Source organism: Erythrolamprus reginae, chromosome 3 (assembly GCF_031021105.1).
Source record: "Erythrolamprus reginae isolate rEryReg1 chromosome 3, rEryReg1.hap1, whole genome shotgun sequence".
NCBI lineage: Eukaryota > Metazoa > Chordata > Lepidosauria > Squamata > Dipsadidae > Erythrolamprus > Erythrolamprus reginae.
Window position 1 is genome coordinate 149,538,689 of NC_091952.1, and position 22,991 is coordinate 149,561,679.

General features: G+C 42.3%; 1 protein-coding gene across 7 annotated transcripts in view; it reads left to right on the plus strand.

The window, feature by feature from the left end:
* The window catches only part of SEMA5A (semaphorin 5A), a 245,461-nt gene that overhangs the window by 19,847 nt on the left and 202,623 nt on the right, over positions 1–22,991 (plus strand). The window contains exon 1 of one of the 7 annotated variants that reach the window (XM_070747019.1): positions 14,732–14,749. The exons of the other annotated variants lie outside the window; for them this stretch is intronic. The gene's annotated coding sequence lies outside the window, so the exon portion shown is untranslated. Of the gene's footprint in view, positions 1–14,731; positions 14,750–22,991 lie in introns of those variants that run through there. 7 annotated transcript variants of the gene reach the window in all.

Sequence of the window (22,991 nt, forward strand, 5' to 3'; positions counted from 1 at the left end):
TATAGTACACAGAGCAAAGGAACTTCAGAAACTGTAGGTTATTGAAAGATGGTTGGAGGGGCTAATCAGATATTGGGGAAACTTTAGTCAGTAGTATAAATTGTGAATTTACTGATTTACAGCCTTCTGGGGGAATGTATTTGTTTTTATTCATTGCTACTTTCATCAGTAAAGTCTGATGAAACATAGACATCAGTCTCTGGCTGCTGGCCAAGCATCATTGTTGGTCTGAATACTCATCTCAGTGCTTCCTTTAGTATTACAAAATACTTCTGAACTATATTTAAAAATATTGAGCGGAGAGATGAAAAATACAGAGAAATTAGGAATGCTACCTAAGTAAAACCAAGATTGATCATGAATCAGCATTGGTAGATGACCTAAGGGGAATGTTAATGTACTAAAAGACTAACACTCAGCAATTATTTGAATCTATGCTTTTAAAAAATAATCCATGCATAAGGTACAACTTCTATATTATCGTACATCTTTTACTGATATTCCTTGAGTCTTCTTAGACCTTAACGGGCAAAGATGGGATACATCTGACATTTCTGAGTAATTATATATTTTTACATATGGCTGAGGAATTCTGGGAGTTGAAGTCCACAAGTCTTGCCAAGGTTGGAGACCCCTGAAATAGACAACCAGCATAGAGAATCAATTTATTGGTGCAAGTTCCCTCACCTTAAATTATACTTTATTTAAATCCTTCAGCTGATACAAATCACCTCATGTAAGATCTTTGATCTAAGGTCTGATTATGAAGTACTATTTTTGTAGACTAGTTATTTTGTTGGCTTTGACAATCCTGGATCATTAGGAAATTTAGTTTTACCTTCTAAGTGGATTATTCTGAGGTCTTATTTTTTTCAGTATCAGTTCCTCTGCTCTTTCTCTTGTATGTTTCGGCCCCAGTGTTTCTTCAGAGCTGCTTGTCAAGCCTCTACTTCAGAGGTCTTCAAACTTGGCAACTTTAAGACTTGTGGACTTCAACTCCCAGAATTCTTCAGCCACCTGTGCTGGCTGGAGAATTCTGGGAGTTGAAGTCCACAAGTCTTAAAGTTTCCAAGTTTAGGGTCCCTTGCTCTACTTTATTCAGCAACTGAAGCTTTTCTTTCATTGCACTATTTTTCGAAATACTTCTGTTTAGAATTGGGAACCTTGGCTTGTGGGCCATTTTGCACTCTGAGATAGAGCCACCAAGATTTATAAGTCAAATGGTTGACTTTCAATGGAGTGAGTTTGTCTATTTTATGGTTCTTGGCTGTTTTAAATAATAGGACTACAAATTCGCTGCCTCTGGGAGGTTTGTCTTCCTGTGGTGCATGGTTTGTTGGATCCAGTTATGGTAATTCTACCTTAAATCTACAGTGTATCCTTGTAAGATTTGCAATAAAGATGGTTTAGGCTTTGAGTCCATTCTTATTCCATCTTATGTTAACCCTTGAATTCCCTTTCTATGGCACATTTGCTCTCTAGAGGTTTCTTAGGCTAAGCAGTATTCTATGGTTGTCGAGTATAGTAAATTCTTATAGTGTTTTTTTTCTTTTGGAATTTTTGCCATTTCTTTTGTAGATAGGTGTCATCTTACTGAGAATTCTGATTGACCCTTCCTGCTTCTCAGTACTGCTTTTGGCTCTATAGTTGCTAACCTTTTACTGTGTTTTTGTTTAGAGAGAATAATAATACTGCTTGAGTTGGAGGAAACATGCCTTCAACTACTAGCGGCAGGAGAACCAAAGCAAAGTGATGTGCGTGCATCCCTTGCTTGGGAGTTTTCCAAAGGCATGTGATTGACTATGGTGACAAATGAAATGTTGGACTAAAATGGGCTTTGGCCAGATCTATTAGGATAACTTTTCTATGTAGCACTTTGTGACATTTTTAATATACAGTATTTTAAAAAGTCTTCAGGCTGGGTGCAGTAACCTCAGCCTCTTGGCTGTAGGCACAACTCAGGTGTGGCCCACAAAGTCCCTAAGTTTGGAAGAAACTAAAATTTTGGACTTGCATAGCCCCCCCAGATTGGATTTTTACCCAAACTTAGGCAGAAAGTAGTAGATTTATTACACAAATATTGTGATGATTGCACAATCCTTTTTCTCTGCAGTGATGAATAGGAATAAGAAGGCAGTTGACAGGATCATGCATAGAAAAAGTTATACTTCATTCATCATGCCCAGTTAATATGCAACAAAAATGTTCATTTCCAATTAACAGAAGCAGATTTACAAAATTGTTATATAAATATGGCCTTTTAATTACTATTATGCTATTAGTACATAATATATAATTACATAATTATACATGTATAATTACCACTATTATAATGCAGTATTATTTTAAAATCTACAATGGAACCAGAGAATTCTTGTTTTTGTGAAATTGGAGAAAAGGGTGGGGGTGGCGTAAAAGACATTGGATACACTGGCAAAAAAAAAGGCAGACCACTATTACTACCAAACCAAATTAGGGGAAGCCAGCGGAAATGAATTCACGTTGAAGAACTGTATTTTAATCCCCTGCCCCACTTTCTCTGTATAGTCAGTCATCATTTAGTCACCCATAATTGGATAAATGCAGAATTGTCCATGATTGGTTCCAGAATCTCAGACCAGAAATCTTGACCTGCCTTAATTAAATGTTAACTTTTAAATTGAAGTGAGATCTCACATGATTATTGCTTTCAACATTTTCCGTGTAGTATATAACTGCATCGCTGCTACAATTGGGCCACAAATCACATTTGCCATTGTTTTGCAAAACACTGTTTTTAAAAAGAAAAAGAAAAAACTTGGTATGATGGCTCACAGGGATGTGATCTACTTGCACTGGGGAAAATAAGAAGATGCAACATCTTTCATGGTTTTCATACTCTTCAAATGGGTTGGACCTGGAATCCCATCATCAATCAGGCTAGGCAAAAGATAAGGATGGGGGAGTTCAGATCAATTGATCTGGAAGGCACCCAGTTGTAGGTGGGATTAGGAGACTTTAATTTGACCAAACAAACAAACAAACAAATACAAATAAACAAACAAAAACACTGGGTTGATAATGAATGAAATTTTCTCCCTGAAGCTCTTTTCTTTCTCCTCCACTTTTTTTTTCAACCTCTGCAACAAAGTTAGAAAGGCACCTGACTGTGATAAATGGATGAGTTGAGCGCCGCTAAGAGATATAGGAGGTGGGGGGAGAGGTAGTGATAATTATTCCACCTGCTGTTTTTGCTCCTTCATTTAGATTTTCTAATGCCCACTGGCCATGTGATTGAAGCATATCTGGATTTAAATATCACATATTTAATCCTGTTTTCTCTTTTTTTTGGCACATTTGCCAAGATTAAAGTGAGGCTAAGAGAAAGCTTATAGTTAGATAATTATTTGTTTCTTCTGTTTACTGATGTATAAATACTTAAAAGAAGAGCATCATTTTCTGTTCCTCTCTGTTCTTACCCCTCCTCCTTCATATTCCCTCATGAAACCCGTTATAAACTACTATGCACACTGTTTTTGTCTTTTCCAATTTGTCTCTGTAAATTATTGCTGACTTGAAAGAATGTGTGTTTTATCAGCCATGCCAAAACATATTTCAAACTGACCTCTCTGTGACATATAGTTTTTGCCAGCTGTTCATGGTAGACTAGTTTTAATGTTTTAGCCCAGAGCGCTGCATGGTTGCCCAGCCAAGAACAGGTGGCAGATTACTGTTTTGAAGCTCCCTAGAAATCTGAGAAGCCTTTAGAGTCTAAACAGACATTTGCAGGTAAAATTAGGAATTGTAGCCACAGACTTTCATAACACCAGCCTTTCTGGTGTTATTGCAAGAAGGCCACAATTTCTTGATGTGGTTTGTGAAATTCTTGGTATCAAGTGCCCCGATGACAATGGGTATCACTGTTAAATATTTCATCCATAGCCATGTAGCTTCGATGGCCAGGTCGCAATACAGTGATACCTCATCTTACAAACCCCTCATCATACGAACTTTTTGAGATACGAACCCGAGGTTTAAGATTTTTTTGCCTCTTCTTCTGAACTATTTTCACTTTATGAACCCACCGCCATCGCTGGGATGCCCCGCCTCTGGACTTCCATTGCCAGGTGAAGGCTCCCCTTGTTGGGAAACCCCACCTCTGGATCTTCCGTTGCAAGCGAAGCACCCGTTTTTGTGCTTTCAGATTGTGTTCACCTTCCTATTAAAAACACTTCCCTCCTGAACCTTATTTAACCCTTTAACATATTTAAATGTTTCGATCATGTCTCCACTTTCCCTTCTGTCCTCCAGACTATACAGACTGAGTTCATCAAGTCTTTCCTAATAAATTTTATGCTTATTAATGCCTTCCATCATTTTTGTAGCCCATATTTCGACCCGTTCAATTTTATCAATATCTTTGATAAATTTAATACTGTGGTCTCACCAGCGTTCTATACAGCGGGATAACAATCTTCCTCTTCCTGCTTGTCATACCTCTAGCTATGCAGCCAAGCATTCTACTTGCTTTCCCTACCGCCTGACTGCACTGTTCACCCATTTTGAGACTGTCAGAAATTACTACCCGTAAATTCTTCTCTTCTGGCATAATTCACTGCTCAAAACAATAAAGGGAACACTCAAATAACTAGATCTGAACGAATGAAATATTCTCATTGAATACTTTGTTCTGTACAAAGTTGAATGTGCACCACAGCATGTGAAATTGATTGTCAATCAGTGTTGCTTCCTAAGTGGACAGGTTGATTTCATAAAAGTTTGATTTACTTGGAATTATATTGTGTGGTTTAAGTGTTCCCTTTATTTTTTGAGCAGTGTATAAATAATTAAGGTGCTAGCATTCTTTAATCAAGTGACCCACAAGGTGAAATTACTTGGGATTCAAGTCAGTCTTGGGGACCATGATTTTTACAGCAGTTAGATAATCGTGCAGGACATCTTTGAAGGCACCTGAATAACCTCTCCATTTTGCTGTACTCAAACTTGCGCTCACTGTTTAATTTTTAAATTGATTTTATTTATATAGCCTCCCTTTTAATGGCAATGACTCTGGTTGGCATAGAAGGATGCCAGCAACAACAAAAAATCAGCAGACCAAGTAATAAATGTCCGAAGTCACATAAATCATACCAATTACAAAGAGTAGTAAAAAATAACCACTTGCTTAATCTCCCAGTCTGGATACCTAGTAAAGTACCAGGTCTTTAAAGTCAAGAGAAAGAGAGAAAAAATAGTTCTCTATATGGGTTTATTTGATAGTTTTTATATTTTGATTCTATCATCTCCATTGCAATATTTTGGATTAATTGATTACAAATTTTAAAAAAAGAATATATGATTCAAGTTGATTCCTGGGACTGCAGGAGGTTTTCCTCCCTGGAGACAGGAAGGGGGTTCTTTTTGACCCTAGCTTCTAACTGAAGAAGAGTTCACTTTTCCTATTACTGTTTTATTTAATTCTTCTTGGCATATATAATTAGTGTTGTGCAGAAAATTTCTGATTCGATCTCATTTTGGAATGTCATTCAAACTGCAGGTGAAGAGTGAAGAAATTGGACATTGGAACTTCCCATTACCTTCTATTATATTATAAGCTTTAGCCTATGAAACAAAATGAAATGTGCAAGCAATTCAGGTGTTATGTTTATCTGTCATGATTTGGAAGTCATAAAAGGAATTGGTAGTGAAATGTCTCAGAGCATCTACATTTTAACCATTGTTTTTCTGCTCCTGCCTGCCTAGAATGCACGGCCGGTGAGTCAACCCCAGCCCGGATTTGCCGCAGGGCCAGGGAGACACAGCCCTTGGCATAGCCGCCATCTTGGGGCCGGGACGTCATCGGGGGCGGAGCCTGCCAGCCCTATATAAGAGGCTGCGCAGGCTTGGGGCCTCCTTTTCGCACCGACGATGAGCAGGCAAACACCCGCCCGCCCTCCCTATCTTTCAGTGGGCCGAATAGGAATTTTTGGCGGTCTCGGTATTTTCTGCGACCATTTTTTCACCTATTCCACACTGTGGTGACGGATGAATGGTTAGGGGGTGCTTCGCTCACTGATTAATCTAATTGACTTACCTTTGGTTATTTGGGTTGGCAGGTTAGGGGCGGAAATTGGGTGGTGTTTAGCAACTGCGTGTTCTCTGTTGGGCATCTTTGGGGATGATTGACAGGTTCTCTCCAAAGGCTCATGGTGCCTTTAGTTCGATCTGAGCAATTGGGGGGAACCTGTCTTTGGGTCCCGCCCATTTCTATCCCCTTGTAGGGGTTAGACGGCGAGACTTCCCACATGCAGGTGCATGGCTGGGATCCAGGTGAGGGCGGGGCCCTTCACCTGGATAAGCATGGAGCTATGCCCATATGTTGCCCCAGAAGTTTTTCTGATGTCATTTTCCGCCCCGGAAGTAATTGTTTGACCCTGCGGGTCCTTGTTAGGTTTTAGTTAAATTTATGCTAATTTAATGAATAAATTATGCAAATTTAATTAATAAAAATGACCCAGTTTAAATCCAGGTCTTTGTGTCCGTGTCGTTACTCCGCCTCTGCTGCAATAAGGATTGTTGAACAATAGCATTTCCTTTAAAGCAGGGGTCTTCAACCTTGGCAACTTTAAGACTTGTGGACTTCAGCTCCCAGAATTCCCCAATTGAGGAATTAATTAAAAGGATATTTTTTTGTTTTCCATCTCCTTAGTAACACAAGTAGTCCTCTACTTTGACTTCAATTGAATCCAAAATGTATGTTGCTAAGTGAAATACACTGCTCAAAAAAATAAAGGGAACACTCCAATAATACATCCTAGATCTGAATGAAATATTCTCATTGAATACTTTGTTCTGTACAAAGTTGAATGCACACAACAGCATGTGAAATTGATTGTCAATCAGTGTTGCTTCCTAAGTGGACAGAAGTTTGATTTACTTGGAGTTATATTGTGTTGTTTAAGTGTTCCCTTTATTTTTATTGAGCAGTGTATTTGTTAAGTGACTTCCCCCACCCCTTATGATTTTTCTTGCTATTGTTGTTAAGTGAATCACTGCAGTTTATTTATTTATTAGGTTTGTATGCCGCCCCTCTCCGAAGACTCTGAATTGTTAAGTTAGTAATCAGTTGTTAAATGAATCTGGCTTTCCCATTGACTTTGCTTGTCAGAAGATCTCAAAAGGGGATCACATGACATTGCAACCATCATAAATATGAATCAGTTGCCAGCAATTTTGATCATGTGACCATGGGGTTGCTGCAACATTTGCAAGTGTGAAAAAACAGTCATTTTTTTCAATGTTGTTGTAAAGTTGAACAGTCACTAAATGAACTGTTGCAAGTTGAGGCCTGCCTGTATCATAAACCAAATGGGAAGTGCTTGTTCCTACTTCTGGTTTATAAAGTTAGATTCAATCTCCATATCCCTCACCCCGTTCTGCAAGCAAATGAATAAACCAGAATATGCCAATCTCAAATCCCAGCAAGCAGAGCGTATGAATTAGCTTTACTCTCTAGTGCTAAAGCTTTACAGAGAATTGTTAAAACTGTCCAGAATATCATTGGGCTCCAGGCTGCTACCCACCCTGGATGAAATCTTCGCATCTCGCTGTTCTAGGAAGGTGCACAACATTCTCAGAGACTCTTCTCGTCCTGCTTACAATCTTTTTGAACTCTTGCTTTCTGGCAGAAGATACTGAACAATTAAAACTCTGACCACACGTTTTCTGAATAGTTTTTATCCCAGAGCTATATTCGCACTTAACAATGAAATAAAGAGTCACCATTAGTGAGCTGTTGGACAGTATTACTTGGTCTGTTGTGTAGATGTTTGGGTGGTTCTGTGCGGGGGATTTGTGATGAGCGGGGCATGTTTTTGGGCAGGGGTGGGCAATTAATTTTGCCATGGGGCCGCATGAGGAATTGGGATGGTTTTAGAGGGCCAGATTAATATAATTAACTCAATCCTACCCAATACTGTAAAGACTCAGACCCTGGCCTGACCTAAACACCCAGACCCACTCTACATACTCTAATTGTTTGCTTTACGGCAACACGGTGCACCACAGTCATTGCGCTGGAGTGTTTGCGTGGTTTCTGTGCTCGGCCACTCTCAGTTGGAGGTTGGGGTCCGCTCCAGTGTGAGGATGAAAGAACTCACCGCGTCTGCCGGGACTCCTCCGGTTCCTGCTTCTCCGTACTGAAGGAGTGGGTCCAGCAGTCACGTGGGTTGCTCCTGTCCAATCCGATGGGACTGAGCCTAGTATTTAAAAAACCTGCTGGATCCGCCCCTTCCCCAGAATTCGCTCAGTCCCCACATCCAGCGGGTCGCGTGAACGCTCGTTCCTCTCAAAACACCTTCCCTTCGATCCTTTCTCATCTAAAACAGTAAGATTATTTTATTACTAAAGCTTGCCGGCAGTGAAATCTACTCAGCCGTATCGGGCTTCGAGTTTGGGGGAGAAGTGGGCGGCGCAGCCATTCGCGGCTTTTTTCCCCTCCGTGCTGTCACTGCGGCCGGCCTGGAATTTTATCTTATTCCTCTCGGCCTGGAGGTCCTGCCGGGCAAGCCATTGTTTATATAAGGATTAAAGGGCTATTTACCTCCTGCGGTGTGGGACTCCTTTGTCTCCCGAACTTAGTTCCCTCCGATTGCAAAAAAACAGAGCGGTTTTTTGGCGCGAAGGCCCTCGCGCCCAGTAACTTCGCACTTTCGGTTTGCCCTGCTTGGTCATCCATCAGTGCTTCCAGTCCGCCGCTTGACCCTGGAGTAGCTGTGAGTTTCCTCAGGTCCATTCTCCACGGAAGTGGCCTCCAACCAGTGTGCCTTGGTTTACTTAAGTTAAGTTTAGTGAGGCCTGCCACGCTGCATTTAGGGACACGAACTCTTGGTTCCGTCCGGATTGCCCCTAAGTCGCAGCCGCTCCTGGGCCTAGGAGCAGGGTCACCTCTCCTCTTGGGAAAGCTATTAAATTCTTCTCCCCCCTATTTTCTTTGGCTCAAGCCTTGTCTTCTGTAATTTGTTCAGACTATGGCTTCTTTTCCCAAGAGAGGCACTATCAAAGGTCCCAGAGAGGTTAGGCCTACTGGTGATGAATCTACTAATATACCCCAGGCCTCTTCCTCCTCTTCTTCAGGAGCCCATTCCTTGGCCAAGTCCACCAGGGCTGAGAAGAGAAGGGACCTAGCCCTGCAAAAAATACATGATAAATCAGCCAAATCCAACCCCCCCGGAGGCCTCGAACCTGCCTCTCTCTGGGGTTCCTGTGCTATCCCTGGATGAGCCAAACCTAAATCCACCCCAACCTAATCTATGAGGCTTAGGTCCAGAGGAGCCAGATATTACTGAAGATTCTTTCCAGCCAGAACCTTCTCAGGCCTTCAGGGATCCTTCTAACTTTCCGGCTGATATTTCTTCCTTGCCTCCGGAGTTTCAGTCTATCTTGTCTGTTTTGACTAAAACCATTGATGCTAAACTCTCGGCCATCAATGTTCCTTCTCTGTCTCATCCCCCTCCACGCTCCTCCCGTCCCGTGAGTTCTTCTCCTTCCTACAGAGCCCCAGTCATGGAGGACTCAGATTCTTCTCAGGAAGAGAATGAGGATGTGGAAGCAGAAGAGGATGATGACCCCTTTCAGCGTCTGTCGGAAGATGAGGAATCTCAAATTAAGATTCCAGCCCCAGCTGCCATCTTTCCATCTCAACTCTTCAAATCTCTCCTTCTCAAAGCAAGAGTATCCACGGGGCTAGCCGGGCAAGAAAAGCAGGCTACTCCTTCCACAGGTCCTCCGGAGGAAAATCTTCCTTATTTCATGGGAGAACAGGAAGACAATGAGGTAATTCCTATGCCCAAATTGTTTAAGGACGCCTTGCTCAAACAGTGGGACCATCCAACCTCTGGCTTCACTCCCACTTCCAAGGACAGGAAGCTCTACAAGCTCTCTCCCTCTTATGAGGAGCTCCTAGCCTGTCCCAGGCCAGATGAACCGGTGAAGACTCTCCACTCAGCTTCTGCCATGCCTGGCGAAGGAGAGGAGGTCCTCCGTCCAGAAGACAAGCGTCTTGAGCAAATGCTCAAGAGAGGTTTCTTTGCAGACTCATGGGCCATTAAAAGTGCTGCAGCAGCATCTTTCTTCTCCAGAGCTATGCTCTTGTGGCTTCGTCAGCTCCAACAACATCTACCTCCAGATGATCTACGAGGCCAACAAGATTTCAACAAAATCTTCGCAGCTGCCCAATACGTAGCGGATGCTACTCTCCAATCTTCCAGATTTGCAGCCAGGTCAGTAGCGGCCTCCACAACGGCCAGAAGACTTCTATGGCTCCGCCCTTGGCAGGCGGGAGTAAGGCAGAAGTGGCAGTTAGCCATGGGTCCTCTGAAACGCAATCTCCTCTTCGGAGACCTTCTGGACCCTCTCCTCACAGAGACCACGGACAAGAAAAAGGTCTTAGGACCTACTACCAAGAAGGCCCCTAAACCACAGTCCTTTCGGCGCACAGGTCGTCAACAGGATCAGGATTTCGCCTTTCAAAGGAATCCAGGTCAGTATTCCCCTCGGTTTCGATCCCAATCTAGAAACAGCAGGGGCAGAGGTTCCCGCTACCAGAGAGGATCCTCCTCTACCAGGGCTTCCAAAAAACCCAGATGGTGAGTGTTCCTCTTTTCCCATAGGCGGTCGCCTGGCCTGGTTTTCCACCTCCTGGCACCGTTCTTGTAAGGACCCCTGGGTCATTGATACTGTGGAAAGGGGTCTCCGTTTAGAGTTTATTTCTCCTCCCCCTAAGCGTTTTATTTCTTGTCCCTCTCCCAGCTCCTCTCCATCTCGTATCCGAATGGAGAAAGCTATTTCCCACTTGTTGGCTATTAAAGCTATCCAACCGGTCCCCTCTCTCCAGAGAGGCTTGGGCTTCTACTCCATCCTCTTCATGGTCCCTAAGACCTCTGGAGGCTGGAGAGCCACCTTAGACCTAAAGAATTTGAACCAATTCATTAAATATAGGAAATTTAAAATGCATTCCTTATCTTCCATCTTAGCCGCCCTGCATCCTGGGGATTTTATGGTCTCCTTGGACCTTACGGAAGTTTACCTCCATATCCCCATTGCCAAAGGCCATAGAAAATTTCTACGTTTTGCCTTCCAGGGCAGGCATTTTCAGTATAGGGCTATGCCATTTGGGCTCTCCTCGGCTCCCAGAGTCTTTACCAAGCTCTTGGGATCCCTGGCGGCACATATCCGGGCCACGCCCATTCATATTTTATGTTATTTAGATGACATTTTAATTCATGGAAATTCTAAAAATGAAGTGGCTGCAGATCTCTCTTCCACCATGTCGGTCCTACAGAACCATGGTTTCTCCATAAATTTCAAAAAGAGCCACCTTAAGCCATCTACTTCCATTCTACATCTGGGAACTATCATTAATTCTGAGATATCCCAGGTTTTCCTCTCTTCTGAGAGAAAACACAGCATGTTGGATCTTATTTCTCGTATTCTATCCCAACAATCTGCCTCCATTGTCACCCTATCTTCCCTACTGGGAAAGATGGTGTCGTGTATTGGCATTGTCCCCTGGGCTCGTCTTCACGCCAGGGAACTACAGTGGCTTCTGTTACCATTCCAGAGATCTGGGCACAGCAACTCGACTTGTCGCATCGCCATTCCACCGGCAGTTCGCAGATCCCTCAAGTGGTGGACTTCTCCAGCCCTAGACAAGGGATCTCCCTTCAGGTGCCCAGACCAGTTTGTTGTCACCACAGATGCCAGCCTATCGGGCTGGGGAGCCCATGCCCAGGGTCTAATAGCCCAGGGCACGTGGTCACCGGAGGAAGCCTCCAGGCCCATCAATTGGCTAGAATTAAGAGCTGTGTCCCTAGCTCTAAAACAGTTCAAACCTCACATCTCCAACCAGCATGTTCTGATTCTTACCGACAACATAGCCACAAAAAGCCACATTTGCAGACAGGGAGGCACAAGATCCAAGGCCCTCATGAGGGAGGCCCTAAAGTTAGGCCTTTGGGCGGAGAAACATCTCCAGTCGCTTCTAGCCGATCACATCTCAGGGAGCCTCAACGTCCAAGCGGACTGGCTCTCGCAAGCGACCATAGATCCAGGAGAGTGGAATCTCCATCAGGCACTGTTCCACCAAATCTGCCTCAGGTTCGGCCATCCAGTGCTGGATCTGTTTGCGACCGAAGCCAATGCCCAGCTCCCTCGCTTCATCTCCAGGTTTCCATCCCCGGGAGCAGAGGCAATCAATGCTCTCAGGATCCCTTGGCCTCCAGGTCTTCTGTATGCCTTCCCTCCAATTCCAATTCTCCCAGACGTGGTCCACAAGATCATCCTAGAGAGGGCTCGAGTAATCCTGATCACCCCCCACTGGCCTCGACGGCCCTGGTTCGCGGACCTCCAACAGCTGTCCGTCCAGGACCCCTGGCAACTCCCCGTTTTGGAGGATATGTTGCGGCAGGGGGCCTCCTTTCATCCAGACCCGGAGTGGTTCCACCTCACCGCCTGGCTATTATCCGGAGAGACCTAGACCTGCGAGGGTACGACCCGGACACAGTGGAAATCATCCTGAAGTCTAGAAGAGGGTCTACCAACCGGATATATGACCATACCTGGTCCAAATTCCATCAGTGGTGTTCGCAGGAGGGCTTATCTCCCCTGTGTCTTCCCATTCATAGGATAATCTCCTTCCTCATGAAAGGTTTCCACCAAGGCCTCTCTACCAGCACCATCCGTCGCCACCTGGCAACTATCTCTTCTGTCTTGGCGGGGCCTCGCAGGCAGCCTCTCCGCTCCCTTCCGGAAATCCAAGAATTTCTCAGAGGATTGGCCAACCTCAGGCCTTCTAAGGTCCACAGATATCCTTCCTGGGACTTGCCACGGGTTCTCCATTCCCTTACTCAGGCACCCTATGAACCCCTGAAATCTGCGTTCCTCAGGTACCTATCCTTTAAGGTAGCATTCCTGGTGGCGATTACATCCGCCTGACGCATATCTCAGTTGGCAGTTCTCTCTATCTGACAGGACCTCTGTCATTTCCATCAGGACAAGGTTGTTCTGCGACTGGACCCCACCTTTCTACCCAAGGTCAGTTCCATGTTCCACAGATCCCAGGATATTGTCTTACCTTCTTTCTGTCTCCAACGGGAGCATCCCCTGGCAATTAGATGGCACACTCTGGATCTCACTAGAGCGCTAAAAATTTATATTCAATGCACAGGACCCATTCGGAGGTCTGAGGCACTCTTCGTGGCCTATCATCCCAGATCCATGGGATCCAAAGTGTCCTCATCAGTAATAGGCCGTTGGATCAGAGGGACCATCTCTAAGGCCTATGAGACAGCCTCCCTCTCCATTCCAAAGAATATTACAGCGCACTCCACCAGAAGTGCTGCCACATCTGCCGCTTGGGCGACTCAAGCCCCGTTGGAAGAAGTCTGCAAAGCAGCCACTTGGGCCTCGCCAAATTCCTTCATAAGGCACTACAAAATCGATTCTTACGCCTCAGCGGATGCTGCCTTCGGCAGAAGGGTACTCCAATCCGTTATCTCTCACGATAGCAATCTAATCCCACCCTAGGGACCTATCTATTGGGTATGTCCCACGTGACTGCTGGACCCACTCCTTCAGTACGGACCCACTCCTTCAGTACGGACCCACTCCTTCAGTACGGAGAATAGGCGTTGATTGCTTACCTGAACGCCTCTTCTCGTACGGTGAGTGGGTACAGCAGTCACTTCCCTCCCTTTTATGTGGTCTTCTATGTCTTCTATTCCTACCCTTCTTCTAACACATGAGAGTTGAACATTATTGAGCCTTCACATCTGAGCCTAGTCTACGGATTCGCGAATTCTGGGGAAGGGGCGGATCCAGCAGGTTTTTTTAATACTAGGCTCAGTCCCATCGGATTGGACAGGAGCAACCCACGTGACTGCTGTACCCACTCACTGTACGAGAAGAGGCGTTCAGGTAAGCAATCAACGCCTATTTCCTGGTGAGCTTTTTCATCCTCACACTGGAGCGGACCCTGACCTCTGTGGACTGGTTACAGATAGCAGGCGGGCCAGATGCGGCCCATGGGCTGCCCCTTGCCTAGGTCTGTTTTGGGGGATTGTTATGTGTGTTAGGACTGGTCTTTTAGATGTCATGTGAATTTTGTTGTATGGGTATACTGTTATATACAAACAATGACAACGAAGAACAGATTGGTCTTCCTAGCCAGCATAGGATGCATATATCTACATATAAAATACCTATGTCTGTCAGAATTTAGGCAGATTATAAATCAGTATATGAACTATATTAAGATAAAACCAGCAGTTGTTAAATGTTTTTTAAAAGATATTTTATTTATTTTATATATTCAAGAATAGACCCAAATTGAGTTTCCAAATATTAGGGAAACTTAAAATTGAACAAAAACACTTATTTAACATCAAAATTTACAAGAGATTACTGTTGTAAACAATGTTATCTGCCAATTCCTTTCTAAATATATTATCCTTAAAAAGGTAAATGTAGAGAAACAGCTGCATGCTAATATAAAATTGTTCTCAGATGTTTTAAAAAATAAGAGTGTTCTATCTAGCTTAAGCCAGTGTTGTGCTACCAAAATTTTTACTACCACACCGTGGGTGTGGCTTATGCATTTTGTTTCAACATCTTTCAGTGCAAATTGGGTCCTCTGGGGTGGAGCTCCAAATTTTGCTACCAGAACTGCGTTCCTGACTGTTCCCGTAGGAGCCCATTACTGCTTAAGGCATATGTATGTCTCATTACAGCAGTCAAGTCATTATGGAGGTGTACTTGATGTTTATATCTTCTGTTTATCTGTCAGAAATGTATATATTATTTTTATTATACAATATTCTAATAAGTATTTCTTTGAGCAAAATTATTTCTGAATTACTTATTGTTAACTTAATATTGAAATGTTGTAGAATTTGGTATCTTTTCTTCCTGACAAAGGGCACAAATATATCTCTAAGTTTGCATATTTGAACAGTATTAATTCTGTACACCTTACCCATTGCTGCTTCCATGGCTTCTCCATCCCATGCCAAAAACTTTGTTTGAAATGCAGCATTTTTTTTTCTTCATGTCTTTATCAATTGAAAGAGGTTTAAGATAATAAAACTGGAAAGTGTACATGAAGTTTGGCAACGTAAGAAGGAAAGTAGCACTGCAGTGGTACCTTGGTATTCAGCTGCTTTGAAGTTCATCAAATTTGGTACTCAACGCATTTTGACAGAAAAATCTTGTACCCAGTACTCAACTATGTCGGCTACCTTGTGACTCATTTTTCCTTATGGAAAACGTTTGTTTGCTACTTATCATTTTTGCTACTCATCGTAGAACCAATTAATAATGAGTACTGAGGTACCACTATACATTTAAAAGTAAATATATCATATGATCAGTGAAGGTGATGAACCTTGAGCAGTTCTGCAACAACTCATGTTTCTTCATACCAGTGCTCAGCTGCTACTGGTTTGCCCCAGTTCAGGTGAACTGGTAGTGGTGGTGGGAGGCTCCACCCACCCACCTGGATGTCATCACAGATGATCTGCACATGCACAGAAGGTTCTGCGCATGTGCAGAAGCACCGTGCGCAAGTGAAGCAATTGCATGCTTGCCCACGTTCACAGCTCCAAAACCAGTAATGAAGGGAAGGGAAACCTACCACTGCTTCATACATATATCTCTACATGCAGCGAAAACTTGTTTTCAATTTGTTTTTATTGGCAGAGATACAAGTATGGAATGAAATAGTTCCAGGAACACAACTGAAAATAAATCTGCACAAATTTTCCTTTTCCTGAGCCTAGCAATTATTGTGGTATGTTGTGCTAGGAACTGTGGATATAATAAGCCAAGGCTGGTATGGTTATACATAGCTCTAATCCACAGTTTGGTCAGTTGAATCAAATGGGTTTGGAAGGCAGGTGGGTAAGGAAAAGGAAAATTTGCTTGGAAGAATGAGCTGCTCAGTTAAAGTGATGCCTGGATTTATTAGTCAAAAGGTAAAGAAGCCCTCAGTTGAGTTCAATGTGGCAATGCCACATACTATAGCAATTTTTTAGTAGCCATGCCTAATTTTTCGAATGCTCAGTCAACAAGTAGCTATTATGAGAGCTAGTGTGTTAAGGCATCAGGCTAGAAATCAGGAGATCATTCTGCTTTAGGTCTGCCTTAGGCAAAAGGTCACCTGGGTGGCCATGGGTCAGTCACTTTCTCTTCGTTCTAGGAAGAAAGTGTAATAGCAAACCACTTCTGAAAAACTTCACCAAGAAAATTGCTGGGACTTGTTTAGGTGGTCTCTGAGAACTGGCCATGGTTGAGTGGAAGAAAAGAAAGGTGGTTGGTTAGCACGAAGGGAGACTGGGGCATCGGTGTAGCAGTCAGGTTTTCTAACAAAAGAACCAAAATCAAATCTCAGTAATGATTTGATGTATCCTGGTCGACTTTGGGATACAGGGATTAGCCTGCCCTAATGCTTTGACATACTGTGGGTTTTAACTCTGATGTATAGAAAGACATGGCAGAAATGCTGAGAGAAAGAGGCAGGCAGGCCCTTTGCTGCAGCTGTGTCATAATTTCTCACCTGGCTATGCTCGGCGTAATTATATATGCACAGGAACAAACAACTCAAAATATCAAGTTGCTCTTGCCATGCAATAAGTACTTCTTCAAACCTAAAAATCAATGCATGAATGATACTTGGGCATTGTTACATTATCAGCAATTGCATCTCTTTCCAGTTTTTGAGGCTGGCAAAAACTGCTTTTTCTACAGTGCTACTGATACTTTGCTATGTTGTTGCTACAATTATGTCATTGTATTGCATGACTCTGGGAGGAGGGGGAGATTTATGGTCTTCAATTAAAAAACTTGTTTGGAGATAATGCCTGTTTCTGTGGTTCCTACCCATGTGAACTCTGTAGGAATCTGACCATACAATGACTTCTTAATTTACTGATCCTTGAGTCACTAGATTTCTCAAGAAGTGGGTCAAATTCCCTTGCATTTTCTACCATTTGTATAATGCCATCTCAATGCCAGTATGCCATTAGTCATTAGGCAAATAAAATAAATATTCATGATAATGTGCCATCCAATTTATAGGATATTTGTGAAACTTGGACATTTCCTTCCCTACTTAGCCTGTAAAAACAAGATTTCTGTGTAAATAAATCTCTAAAGGTGCATGGCCATTACTGAAGAAAAATTAAATTACACACAGTGAATTCCTAAACAAGGAGTTTAGACTTGAAAAGTTACTTGAAATGCAGTCATCCATCAGACTGCATATATCAATACTACTATTAGCGTGAAGGTTTATAACCAGTTCTGCTTAGATAAATGAATAGCTTACCCTGTCTTGATTTAGGGCAGTTAATATTGGTCTGATGTCCTGATCCCATGAAATAGATGATTTGCTAATTCAAGCTTTATATATTGAAATCAGTGGGAACAAGAATGTTAAGCAGCTGTGTGATTTCTTAGTATGGCTGGAATCTGATTAGACAACTAAGAGTGGGATGGAAAACAAAGTTACATTGAGAAAGTTAATTTATGCAATAGAGACTCATAACCAAGAGCCAAAATCTTGGCAGAATATCGCTAATATAACATTATTGACGGCGTTTCATGTCTCATGTTTGTCACTTCTAGCAACACAATGTAGAAAACAATATAAACAAGTTCAGTAAGGGAAACAATCTTTGTAATGTCTTTATTGGCAAGAAAAGACATTGTCTGTATTAAAACTATGCAGATATCTTGATTTTGCAACAATGCAGGAAGAAACACCAAAATTTGAATATTGAATGTAGAATTCCGATATATAAGACTTCAGTCTTTATTTAGAACATGTATTCTGAACACAGAGGAGTTATTTTCTATGTCCTACTGTAATATAGTCTGGGAAAAGGCTATCCTTGAACCTCATTAATTGGGAAGGCTTTGCTAAGAAAGTACCGTATTTATTGGTGCATAAGATGCATCGGAGTATAAGACGTACCAAGATTTTAGAGGTGGAAAACAAGGAAAAAAGTATTCTGAACCAAATGGTGCAGTAATAATTATTTAATAAAATACCAGTGTAGCAGAATAATTTTTACAACTATGTACACTTTTTACAAACTTCAAACTTGACAGTTTTAAGACTAGTGGACTTCAACTCCCAGAATTCCTCCTCCAGTCATGCTAGATGGGGTAATTAGAAGGCGAAACCAGCCTCATTTTTGTGAAAACAGGCCACTTCTTGCCAGTTTCTTTGCAAAAATTGGGTGGGCAAAAGGCCTGGGAAGCCTACAGGGAGTTCCTGGCTGCTGGGGGATGGCAGAAATGCCCCCATTTTTGTGAAAAATTGGCATTTTTTGCCCATTTTTTCACAAAAATTTGAGACATTTTTGCCTTTTCCCGGTCCCCAGGAACTCTGTGCAGGCTCCCCAGACACTTTGCCCACCGCATTTTTGTGGATTTACCGACCACATCTGTTAGAAGTTTGTTCCAAGCATCTACTACTCTTTCAGTAAAATAATATTTTCTCACATTACTTCTAATCTTTCTCCCAACTAACCTCAGATTGTGCCCCCTTGTTCTTGTGTTCACTTTCCTATTGGAACACTTCCCTCCTGTACCTTATTTAACCATTTAACATATTTAAATGTTTCGATCATGCCCCCCCTCTCCCTTCTGTCCTCCAGACTATACAGATTGAGTTCATTAAGTCTTTCCTGATACGTTTGATGCTTAAGACCTTCCACCATTTTTGCAGCCCGTCTTTAGACCCGTTCAATTTTGTCAATATCTTTTTGTAGGTGAGGTCTCCAGAACTGAACACAGTATTCCAAATGTGGTCTCACCAGTGCTCTATATACCAAATATGGAAAGAGAGATACTGTAAGTTACACAAGAGGAACACAATCAACTCAGAACTGTCAGGAAAGCAAAAGCTCAGAATAAAGGTAGCAGATAGGTAAAAAAAAAACCCATAGAAATGTTATTTTAAAAGGCGTGTGAAGAATTACTGTACCAGCTATTCAGTAAAGAAGGCAAATGCAAAACAACGTGGAAAACTCAACTTTTGTGTCGTCGTCTCCCAAATCCCCTCCAGCAAAAGCCCTGTGTTCTATAGAAAATTTGCAAAGAGTCAAATGCAAGGGCAGAACTGAAACTTGAGATTGATAGAAATATTTCTCCACCGTGAAAGAGCACAGTTCTCCAAGTTCAGATGAATTGCATCCTTGAAGACTGAAGGAACTAGCAATGAGTCTGCCTGAGCTCGTATGCATTATTTTGTATGCCTTTTGGAGAACTGGAGAAGTGCCAGCTGGCTGGAAGAGAGTAAATGTTCTTTTCTTTAGAAAGGGGGAAAAGGAAGCTCCGACAAACTGCAGAGCCATCACTGTGTCACTGACACTTGGAAAGATTCAAGAGCGGTTCATAAAAAAATAATCATTTGTGGGCACTTTGAAAACAAGATAGTAATTACCAGAAGTCAGCACGAATTTGTTGGACACAGATTTTTGCCAGACCAATCTTTACCGTCTATTTTTGATCCATTAACTGCCTTAATAGATTGTCAAATGCTTTGTTGAACTCAAAGTACATTGTCTATCCCAGTGTTTCCCAACCTTGGCAACTTGAAGATATCTGGACTTCAACTCCCAGAAGTCCCCAGCCAGCGAATGTTGGCTGGGGACTTCTGGGAGTTGAAGTCCAGATATCTTCAAGTTGCCAAGGTTGGGAAACACTGGTCTATCCCACTGAAGTCCTACAAAGAAACCAATGGGAAGCTGGTTAAATGTGGGTTACATAGAATAACTAATAACTGGATAGGGAAATGACATTAAAACTGTACTCCAAAGCTAATGGATCCTCATCCGATTGGAGATATATATCTATACCTATATATTACATATTTATCTCTATATCTCTATCTCTCGATCATCTATATCTCTATCTATCTCGCTATTTCTCTGTGTTTGTATCTCTCTGTCTGTTTGTTGATATGCAAATTGACTCTCAGCTACATAAATAGTAAATACAATTTAAGGCTCCATCAACAGATGAATAACTAATGTTAAATCACAGGGAACAGTAATTGCATTCTATTTTGTTTGAAGTAGCGTGCTGAGTTCTGAAGTTGTTCTTTAAGAAAGTTTAACAGGTTTGCAAGAAAGGCAGTGCAGATGATCAGGTACTATATACTAACTGCTACGAAAAGAAGAAGTGCTTGAAAAAAACTGAAGAGTCATATGATATTTCATTTCAAATACTACTTGAAAGGAAGTCTCATTACAGCAGATCAAGACCCGTTGTCTCTTGTTCCAGAATACAAAATGTGGACTAAGAATCTTAAATTGCAGGAAAGGCGGATTCTGAATGGATATTACCATGGGTGAAACTTTCTAACAATAAGAGCAGCTGAACATAGAACCAATCTAATAAATAATCTAATAAATCTAACAAATCTAAATAATAATAATAATAATAATAATAATAATAATAATAATAATAATAATAATCCACAGAGGAGGTGGAGTCTTCTTCATTGCATATGTTCACATATGGGGTAGACAACTGTCTGCCTTGGATAGTTCCATATGGATTCTTGTACTGAATAGAGGATTTGATTTAATGGTCTAAATGATGTCTTCCATCTGTGTGATTGTTTGTGACTGTTCTGTGAACTTTAATCCTGGTGGACTTCAACTCCCAGAATTCCCAAAATTCTTGGAGTTGAAGTGCACCAGACTTAAAATCGCCAAGTTTGGAGACCCCTGTTCTAAAGGACATGGGATCCTTCCCCAAACTAGGAATGCCATTTCCTGCCAGGATGAAGAACCAGATTAGATTCCAGTAGCTGCTTCAGGACAAATATTTTGCTCTGTTTTGAAGGCAAATAATATGGGTTCCTGACCACTTACCATATTTTTCAGAGAATAAGATGCACCTTTTTCCACTCCAAAAGTGGTTGAAAATTTGGGTGTGTCTTACACTTTGAATGTAGCTTTTTCAAAGCTTTTTTCCTCAGCCCTAACTACCGGTGCTAATGATCTTCCTGGCTTCCTATTCCCTCTGAAGAAGGTTTTTTTTCCAACCCTGTCTTTGCAGGCTTGTTTTCATTCTACTCCCTCTGGAAAAGGCTTTTTCATTAAAATAATGTGCTGAAGTTGAACAGACTAAGGATGCTAGCCAGATGAATGCCTTGTAGGTAGATCCCCCCCCCGTATTTTTCTCCCCCAAAACTAAGATGCATCTTATACCCAATGTTCTCTCAATTTTCACGGGTTCGAACTTTGAGAATAGCCTATACCACGGTTTTTCAAAAAATATTAATTAAAAAATACTTCGTGGTTTTTTTCTTATACCACGATTTTCCCCACCTGATGACATCATACGTCATTGCCAAACTAATAATTTTTGCAAATAAATGACAAAAAAAAAATTATTGTTAATAAATAATTATGTTTATAAATATCAGGATCACTAAGTGTCTTATTCAATGGTGAGTACCAGTAATAATGGTGAGTAAATGGTTGTTAAGGGAATGGGAAACGGTAATTTAGGGGTTTAAAGTGTTAAGGGATGGCTTGTGATACTGTCCATAGCCAAAAATGGTGTATTTACTTCTGCATCTCTACTTCGCGGAAATTCGACTTTCGCGGGTAGTCTCGGAACACATCCCCTGTGGAAATCGAGGGAACACTGTACTCCAAAAATATGAAAGGAGTGTTACAACAGGTTTCAACACCAGCTGATCTTGACTGATCTTGAAAACCTAGAACTAATTAGAACTTGAATGGGTTGTCACTGGAGTTTAGGCAATAAATTAGACTAGGGAATAAGTGTTCCAAGAAAGGGCAAACCAGTTCCTCATTGTTTCTAAGATGAGTCTATTAAATTGCATATAGGTAGTTCTCGACTTATGACCACAATTGACCCAAAAATTTATGCTGCTAAGTAAGAAATTTGTTAAGTAAATTTAGCCCCCTTTTATGATTCTTCTTGCCCCATTTGTTAAATGAATCACTGCAGTTAGTAACATGGTTGTTACGTGAATCTAGCTTCCCCATTGACCGGGTTGGGGGTTCGGGGGGGTGCTGGGAAGCCCCCCAGGCCGGCTGCGACCTTTTAAAACAGCCGCGCCACTTCCCAGCTGAGTCCTGAAGCCAAACGCGGAAGTTCGCCTTTGGCGTTTGGCTTCAGGACTCAGCTGGGAAGCGGCGCGGCTGTTTTAAAGGGTCGCAGCTGGCCTGGGGGGCTTCCCAGCACCCCCCCGAACCCCCAACCTGGGTCTTCCCGGCCGCCCACGCAAAGGGGAAACCCTGGCTCCTCGCTGATGCCCGCCGCTCGCCCGCCTGCCAGCAAGAGGGGGAAGACCCAGGGAAGGTTCCTTCGGCCGCCCAGCAGCTGATCTGCTCGGTAGCGCAGCAGCAGCGAGGAGCCGAATCGGGGTTTTCCCTTTGCGTGGGTGGCGGGGAACGCAAACTCCACCATCTACGCATGCGCGGCCATAAAAAAAAAGGGCACGCATGCGCAGATGGTGTTTTTACTTCCGCAACCCTACATCGCAAAAAATCGATTATCGCGAGGTGTCTTGGAACGGAACCCTCGCGATAATAGAGGGATCACTGTAATGCAATATAATGTCATGCCATGGCATGTACATCGTGTGACCATGGGGATGCAATTATCATAAGTGTGAAGAATGATACATCACTTTTTTTCAGTGCCATTGTAACTTTGAACAGTCACTGAAGGAACTATTGTAAGTCAAGGAGTACATGTATTTATAAGCAAATACAATACATTTCTAGGAATGTCATGGGACTTTATACTTTTTCCTTGGGTAAGGATGTCCAGGGGAAGAGCCTTCATTTCTAATGTTTCCTTCTTATGTGGCAGTTGCTGGAAAGTGGGGGTTAGAACTGTTCTGGTTTCTGGTAGTACTTTAGCTATTAGAAATAACTCTTACTAAATGCAGTATTTCATAA